Here is a 9,409-nt window from a genome sequence, read left to right as displayed (position 1 = left end):
GTGATGGGAAGATGTTGAAGAGGTGGAAGGACCAAAGTGGAGAGAGAAAATAAAGCCCAAGTGAAATGGTTCTTAAAAAAAAATTTTATCGAAATATAGTTGACCTAACATGTTGCATTACTTTCGACTGTACAGCAAATGATTGACATATGTGTATATGCATGCTGCTGCTACTGCTAAGTCACTTCAGTCGTGTCCGACTCTGTGCGACCCCATAGACAGCCCACCAGGCCCCACCGTCCCTGGGATTCTCCAGGCAAGAACACTGGAGTGGGTTGCCATTTCCTCCTCCAATGCATGAAAGTGAAAAGTGAAAGTGAAGTTGCTCAGTCGTGCCCGACTCTTAGTGACCCCATGGACTGCAGCCTACCAGGCTCCTCCGTCCATGGGATTTTCCAGGCAAGAATACTGGAGTGAGTTACCATGCCCTCCTCCAGGGGATCTTTCCGACCCAGGGATTGAACCTGTATTTCTTACATCTGCATTGGCAGGCAGGTTCTTTATCACTAGCACCAGCTGGGAAGCCCAGATGTGTGTATACCTATGTGTATATACATAGATAGATAGGTAGATATATTCTTTTTAAGGTTCTTTTCCACTATAGGTTATTAAGAGATATTGAGTATAGTTCCCTGTGCTACCAAGTGGGAGTTTAGATTTGTCAGTTTAGATTTGTCTGGGTTCTGTCTCATCACAACAAAGATTTGGAGCGATGGACATTAAAGCCCTCAGCGTGTCACAGCTCTCGGGTCTTGGACAGACTGTGTTATAGCTCTTAGACAAATCAGTGTTACAGCTCTATTTTATTTAGAAAATAGCAAAAGAATCCATCCTCGAGGCTGAGGGCATGCCAACTCAAGGACGTGTAAGAAGAGAGTGGGGGAGTGCGCCAGCGTGCGGTGGGGAGAGAGAGAGAGAAAGACAGCATGTGCTTTGGCTTCTCTTTTTATATGTTTTTTTTCCTCCCCCTGGGCCTGCCCTATGTAAATTGGGCTAGCCAGGAGTGCTGTTTGTTCTACCTGAGGTCCTCACTCAGGTCCTCGGACCTTTCTTTGAACTTCCTTTGTTCTATTTTCACGGGCTTTTCCCTTCCTTGTCTTTTAGCCACCGCCATTTTGGACTCCTGTTTCCTATTCTACCTACCTAACAGATTGAAATAATCAGTGTGGAACCTGTCATATAAACGGGGAAGTAGCATTAGATAGCTTAGTTTTATGGACTAAGCCTGTAGAAAACATGTGAGAACCTGCAATAACATGACTCCTTATATCAAAAAGAACATGAAGAGATGGTTCCCTGAAAATAACCTTCATTTCTACTACTGATCTAGAAACCCGAAACTAGCAGCAGACCTTTGTTATAACAGCTCTCCTGCCTTTTATCTTCTCTACATGATGTTTGGAGATGGTACTCTATTGCGTTTGGAAATAACACTATTCTATCATGGCAATTTAAATATGGATGAAACAGTAGCTCCTGGAGAGAATATAAATACAAGCTTTTTAGGTGAGTAATATTTACCAGCTGAGTGACTTAGTACTGTGTCAACTGGGCTAAATAGGAATTTTTTAAAAAACAAAAACAAAAAAACACGCTTTGCTATGTGACTCTAGGCTAGAGTTGTTCAGAGGAGAAATTTATCTGTGATTGAGAAAATGAAATGGAGCAGTGCTGCTCCTCCCGAAAGTCGTGGGGTAAGACGCAGAGATGCTGCTCACTCCTGCTGCTTTCATCCTCCCTGCTTTGAGTGTGACAACCCCCCGCCACCCCAATACCAGCCACGTGGACCTCCAGCCACATGAGTCCCACCAGGACCACAACCTTCCACAGATGTCTTCACCAACTCTCCTTCACTGTCCCTCTGGCAGCCGGATGGGTTTGTCCAGATTTCCCTAAAATTTCTGGTTTCTAAAAGCACCAATGCCTCTGTATAGAACAAGGAACTCTGCTCAATATTCTGTAATAATCAAAGTGGGAAAAGAATTTTTAAAAGAATCAGTTCAGTTCAGTTCAGTCGCTCAGTCGTGTCTGACTCTCTGCGACCCCATGAATCGCAGCACGCCAGGCCTCCCTGTCCATCACCAACTCCCAGAGTTCATTCAGACTCATGTCCATCGAGTCAGTGATGCCATCCAGCCATCTCATCCTCTGTCATCCCCTTGTCCTCCTGCCCCCAATCCCTCCCAGCATCAGAGTCTTTTCCAATGAGTCAACTCTTCACATGAGGTGGCCAAAGTACTGGAGTTTCAGCTTTAGCATCAGTCCTTCCAAAGAACACCCAGGGCTGATCTCTTTCAGAATGGACTCGTTGGACCTCCTTGCAGTCCAAGGGACTCTCAAGAGTCTTCTCCAACACCACAGTTCAAAAGCATCAATTCTTCGGCGCTCAGCCTTCTTCACAGACCAACTCTCACATCCATACATGACCACAGGAAAAACCATAGCCTTGACTAGACGAACCTTTGTTGGCAAAGTAATGTCTCTGCTTTTAAAAGAATAGATACATATATATGGCTATACACCTGAAATTAACACAATGTTGTTAATCAACTATGCTCCAATATAATTTTTTAAAGTACCAGTGCCTGAGGAGGGCTGATTTGTAACCTTTCAACTCCTTTTCCCTGGATCTTACTTCCCTAGCCCCTCCCACCATGGTGTAAAGTCTGATTTCTAAGGTAAATTCTTTGTACTGTAATCTTCACAGTGGTTCTGCTTTCCTGATCAAACCTTGACTCATACACCAGGCTTTTCCCTCCTATCTTTTCACTAGGGGAACACAACCCATCGCTTTGGAACACAGAGCCAGGCCCAAGAATACAACTGCCTTTAAGCATCTCCTAGGAAATAAGTAAAGTTTGTTTCTGCCCTAAGAAGATCAATTTAGTGGTGGACACAGACATATAAAAGTGTATATATATAGTTACCATATGTAAAATAGATGACCAGTGCAAGTTTGATGCATGAAGCAGGGCACTCAAAGCCGGTTCTCTGGGACAACCCAGAGGGATGGGATGGAGAGGGAGGTGGGAGGCAGATTCAGGATGGGGGGCCACATGTACATGCGTGGGTGATTCATGTCGATGTAGGGAAAAAACCACCACAATATTGTAATTAGCCTCCAATTAAAATAAATAAAAATTTTAAAGGCCAATAAACATATGAAAAGTATACAATTTTTATTACACCCATAATTATCAAATAAATGTAAATTATAAGTTTAAAAAAGTGTATATAGATCAGCATAAAGATCACATCAGTAGGTAGAGTTGTGCTTAAGGGGCAGTGAGAGCAGGAAGGAAGAGTTGAGTCTGAGAGGCTGTAAGCAACCTGAGATGCCTCATATAGCATTGTATTGCCAGGGCCCAGGCACACTGCCATAAAGAAACTTAGTGTTCAGCCAACATTTCCTGAATTGAAGTAAACTGAACTTGTGTATGGCACAGCATTAAGCCCTAAAAATACATACGCATTGAACAAGACAAACAGTTCTTGCCTTTTCCCTGGATCTTACTTCCCTAGCCCCTCCCACAATGGTGTAAAGTCTAATTTCTAAGATAAATTCCTCATACTGTGGTTCTCATAGTGGTTCTGCTTCCAAGTAGTGTAGTGGTTCATAAATGTTAGCATGTATCAGAATCTCCTGGAAGGCTTGTTAAAACCTGAATTGCTGGGGCCCATTTCCAGAGTTTCTTACAAGGTGGGTGTGTGGTGGAGCCCTGGAATTTGAGTTTCTAACAGGTTCCCAGGAGATGCTAGTGCTTCCAGTTCAGGTAACAGACTTTCAGAACTGCTGGTGTAACAGTTCCCCACCTGGCAACTTTCGGAAAATACAAACTCTGTTAGAGCATCGTCCCAGACCTATTAAATCATGTTTTAAAGGCTTTGCAGGTGATTTTAATCTGCAGGTCAGGGTTGAAACCACTGATGTTAATGGTAGCAGTTACCATGTATTACTTGCTTGCTATGTTCTAGACACATCTGAGGAGCGCATACTCATTATCACTCTGTGAACCCCATTTTACAAGTAAGAAAACCTCATAGAGGTGAGATAAGCTGGCTAAAATCACACAGCAAGTGTTGGGAGGAGAGGCAGGATTGAATCGTCTTTCTGACCTCAGAATCCACGCTTAGAAGACCAATGACTGGGCCTCACAGAAACTGCGCACCTGATTTGAATATTGAATGATGCATAGAAGTGTCCCAGGCAGGCCAAGGGAAAGAATATTTCAGGGTAAAGTACTGAGCTCCACATTTCCAGAGGTGTGAAGAGGTCAGAAGTTAGAGGTATTCTGGGGAGGGTCTCTGAGCTGGGTAGGCAGGCAGGACAGAATGACATGGATGGCTATTGTCCTCCAAGATTCTAGAATTCTGTAATGAGGCAATCTAGAACCTATGGACCAAGAGGAGAAAGAGATAGGCAGTGACGTTTGCTCAGTTTCCCTGAAAGACTAATAATGAGCAGAAACCTCTCTCCCGCATTTCATTTCTGTTTTGAACATCTACTACCCTCATTCCAAAATCTTATTCACCTCAAAACAACTTTTGTTGTGTGCTGTGTCGTATCGATTCTTTGAAACCCCATAAACTATAGCCCACCAGGCTCCTCTGTTCATGGGATTTTTCAGGCAACAATACTGGAGTGAGTTGCCATTTCCTTCTCCAGGGAATCTTCCTGACCCAGGGATTGTCTCCTGTGTCTCCTGAATTGTAGGCAGATTTTCTACCGGTTGAGTCATCAGGAAAGCCCTAAACAACTTTACGCTAGTTCTATGTGCTAGTTCTAGGTAAATATTAATCAATATAAACCAGAACATAAGACAGGAAAATGTAGGACTAAGATGGAGGCTGTTCACATGCAAATATTCATTTAAATGTTGAAATTCACTATTAATTTTTCTCTAAGGTTCCTGACATCTGTATTCTTTCTTTTTATATACTATTTTATAGTACATACTTTAATGTTTAGTGTGGGAAATGTAGAAAATACAGAATAAGGTAAAGCAAGAAATAAAAACCTCTGTCATCTCATCAGACTTGCTCTAGTGGCTCCGATGATAAAGAATCTGCCTGCAATGCAGGAGACCCGGTTTTGATCCCTGGGTCGGGGAGATTCCCTGGAGAAGGGAATGGCAACCCACTCCAGTATTCTTGCCTTGAGAATTCCTTGGACAGGGGAGCCTAGCAGGCTACAGTTCATGGGGTGGCAAAGAGTCAGACACGACTAAGTGACTAACACTTTGACTGCTTTCAGTCTCATCAGCCAAAGGAAACTACTGTTGAAATTTTGGTTATGACTTTTCAGAAATATTTTCTCCAACTACCTGAAGGTATGCGTATTCCAAAAAGGAAATTATCTTGTAAATATAACATATAATCTCTAATTTTTACTCAATATATATCATGACCACTTTTTATGCCCATAGATTTGATTTTCATAAATTCATTCCCAACTGTGATAAATATATGAACAACTTTTTAACAATGATACACTGCTGAGAAACTGTAGCGGGTAAGAAAATTCAGTAAGTATGGTATTTGTTGTTGCTGTTACTCTGGGGATACTAGAAAAAGTAGATCCATAAAATAGGTGGAGGCTCATCTGAGTAGCTGACTCACAGTAGTCTTTACTTTCTGAATAAGTGTTCTAAATTTGAAAGGTGATTCAGCTTAAATCTTATTCAAGTGAGTGAGGATTCTTTGTGAAAGTTTAGCCCCAGCAAGAAGCAAGTTTTCCCTCGTGGCCAGGAAAAATGAGAAACAAATTGAAGAGCACAAGAGGCCCTCACCTTCCCCCGGTTTCTTTCCTCCTATACGGGGAACTGCTGCCCCCCAGAGGATAAATGCAGAAGTGACGGTCTTTGTGGTAAGTTCGTAGTGGCTCACCGGTAAAGAATCTGCCTGCAATGCAGGTTCGATCCTGGATGGGGAAGATCCCCTGGAGGAATAGTAACTCACTCCAGTATTCTCGTCAGGGAAAATCCCACGGACAGAGGAGCCTCACGGGCTACTCAAGGCCACTTGAAGAAAGTGCTTTTTCTTTTTAATGAATGTATTGCCATCCTTTCTTTTCATTGTTCTTAGAGGGCTGCTGCATCATTTCAGTTTGCCTAAGAGTTCACCAATTCCTTTTGTTGTATGCTGTGGATTTTTTTCCAATATGAAAGTTCTTATGTACCCAGGAAGATGTAGGACTCTGAAAGGCAAGGTAGCCTTTCTGAAGCAGCAAAAGATTTCTGTCCTGGAGGACCGGTGTAGATATGCCACAAAAGACAGAGGACAAGAGCCTCCCTCGATAGAAGTCTTTGCATTATATAGGATGACTCAAGCATGGAAGAAATTAGAAAAGGAAGTCGAGTTAAATTTCTCAAATTCAATGGGCCTCCTATAATTGGTGACAAAAGACCACTAAGACTTATGAGTCTAAGGGAAAGGATCATAAAGATTCTCCAAAAAAAGTGAAACATTAAGCCTGATGGGAAATTCTCTAAGCTGTGAAGAAAGATAAATGCTGGGTTGTCACTCTGTCTGCAAGTGCCTGGCAATAAAATTACACTCTAGAGTTTATAGAAAGGAATCAAGTAGGTTAACATCAGTCTTTGGAAAATTGAAACTTAAAAGGTCTTTTTTCTAGGAAAAGGTAACTTCCAAGTGGAAAATTTTAAATTTAGATGAGAGTTAAAACTCTAACCAAAATAAAATTTAAAATATATAAATGTATAAAGATAACTAAATTATTATACAAATTTAATAATTTATATTTTTGAATAATAATTTAATATAATTTATTAATAATACAAATTTAAACATTACTGTTTTCTACTATAAATACTCTCAAAACATTTTTAGATGAGGAAAAGGAAAATTTAACTTCATTGAATGACCTGTTGTCTCTTATTTATACTGTAAAAAATAGAGATAGAATTTATAATGTAAAACATGGCAGACTGACCACAGGCCAACAGTGAGTAGTTATAAAAAGGGAAGGAAAAGATTAAACAAATACAGGAGACCCCTTTCATTTGTAAGATGATGAATTATAAAGATACAGCTTCCAATTGAAAAGACTTTGAAAAATCCTTTTAACCAAGATTCACGGTTTTCATGTTACTTTTAAAATACATGAATAAAATTAAATAAACAGTAAACCATAAGCCAGATTTACATAATACTATTCAAATACTTTAAAAATTTATTTCATATATTCTGGATGTGGAAGATAGCTGTATTTCTCCTGGTTTTGCTATGTGAGAAATAAAAATGCAAATATAGCATTTTATTTCATGTGAGAAATTCAACATTTTACAAAATGCTAAATTAAAGTTCCAAAATTCTAAACACTTGCCCTATAAATTATTATTGCTTAAAATATATAGACATGTATGACATACAATTGGATTGAGTTTTTGTTTGAATGACTGGTATCATTAGAAACTAGTCTCAAAAAGCTTAGGCGATACCGTAATTTATTGTGGAGTTTCTCCACTACCTTTTATGTATAAGCTTATAACTTATGACAGCTCTCTGATAAAAATTTAAAATCAGCATTGGACTTTAATGTCCACTTAATATATTTGTCTAAAATTGTAGATTGTCTTTGGAAACTTAGACATAGTTTATTGAGATACTTAATTACGAATTAATATTTCCCTGGGAACTTTAAAAAATATTAAAATTCAGAGAACCAAGAACTGTGAAGAATCTAAGATTTTACTCTAATTTCAGCCAACAAGCTAGTCGTCCTCAGTTTCATGGACGTTGGGAGAAAACATAGGATGCCTGGGTCAGAGTCAGTATTCTTCCCAGCAACCCAGCACTTCATCAGTCTCCTATGTGCCAGTTTCTACAGAGTAACACAAAGAGGGTCAGGATGTACCTGCATTGCCCACATAGTGGACTGCATTTACAAGAGAGGACACCTGAATTTAAAGAACACTAATATTTCACAATGAGCAGTAAGATCATCTAACCTTTATACTGGAGGGGGACATTATCATGATGGGCAGTAAATAAAACACATCCTTTGCTCTGGAGGGATAAACAATTTCTATTTCCTGGTTGTTGACAGTACAGACATCTTTGAAAGATAGTCCAGAACAAAGGAAGTCATTGCTTCTGGTCTTAGGATGTGCAGAATCCTGAGAAACCCATGGAGAATGGTCTCCCAACACAGAGAGAAATAAAAAACGAAATGCATAGTTCCTACATAATACCTATGCATGGTTTTATACGTGTATTCTCATTTGTGCATGAACACTTTTTTATTCAGAATACTCAAGATAAAAAAGCATGTGCATGCTTGTTGCTCAGTCATGTTCAACTCCCTGCAATTCCATGGACTGTAGCCCATCAGGGCCCTCTGTCCCTGGGATTTCCCAGGCAAGAATACTGGAGTGGGTTGCCATTTCTTCCTCTAGGTGATCTTCCCAACCCAGGGATCAAACCTGCATCTCCTGTCCTGCATTGCAGGCAGATTCTTTACCTGATGAGCCATTATATATATAAACATCAAATGATGATATACTTGATAAAGTTGTTTTAAGAGCTGGAGTTTTAAAGCTTTAAGTATTATTATTTAAACTTAGATGACTATATCATTGCATGAGTGCACATGTGTATATCCAAGTTATATTAAGGTTAATAATTTAAATATATATATATATATAACAGAGGAGACTTGTTTAGGAAAGGAAAATTGGTCTCTGGGTATGTCATTTATTGTCAACATGAAGCAGGTGGAAGTTCTTTTCCTAAATTATATTCTGACATGGGAGTAAAAATCGTCACACCTCTGTGTGTGCCCTCTCTCCTTTCCCAAGTGTGACAATATTTATACTGATCCTTGGGGTACTTTTGAATACTTCACGATTGTACCGAGGTTCCTCACTGCTAAAAGAATTATATTTTCCACTGTTACCTCTCTATGGCTGTTATAACATATCCATTTTTAATTTTCAGTCACTTTTGCCATTATTTTTATCAACTGTCCAGTCTCTTTGGGCCACCTTATCATATATCATTTCTATAACTTAACCACAAATTCAGAAGATTTAGGCACTCACAGGATATCATTTTCACCCCAACCATCTTTGTTGCTCCCCAGAGTAACCAAGATTGACTCCCTTATCTCGTTCAGGTCAGCACCTGCCTACAAGAAAGGGAGTCCAGGAGTGAATGGGCCTGATTTATATGCTGTAGTTTTTCCAGAATTGCTCCAGAGTCTTGTAAAAGGTGCTGTTTTTTTGGTCAGCACTTCAATGTTGAAAACGATGGTAAGAGGCAGCATTCCTCCCCTCCTTGGGAACTCAGTGAAGAGTTGTTAATATGAGTGTGCTCTCATGATTGTGAGCCTCTCTTTAGGATGCGTGGAAACAGCGCACATAGAAAGGTGACACAATGATTATTTGAA

Source organism: Bos javanicus, chromosome 1, assembly GCF_032452875.1.
Source record: "Bos javanicus breed banteng chromosome 1, ARS-OSU_banteng_1.0, whole genome shotgun sequence".
Lineage (NCBI taxonomy): Eukaryota > Metazoa > Chordata > Mammalia > Artiodactyla > Bovidae > Bos > Bos javanicus.
The sequence above is the reverse complement of the archived record's forward strand: the minus strand, read 5'-3'. Positions refer to the sequence as shown.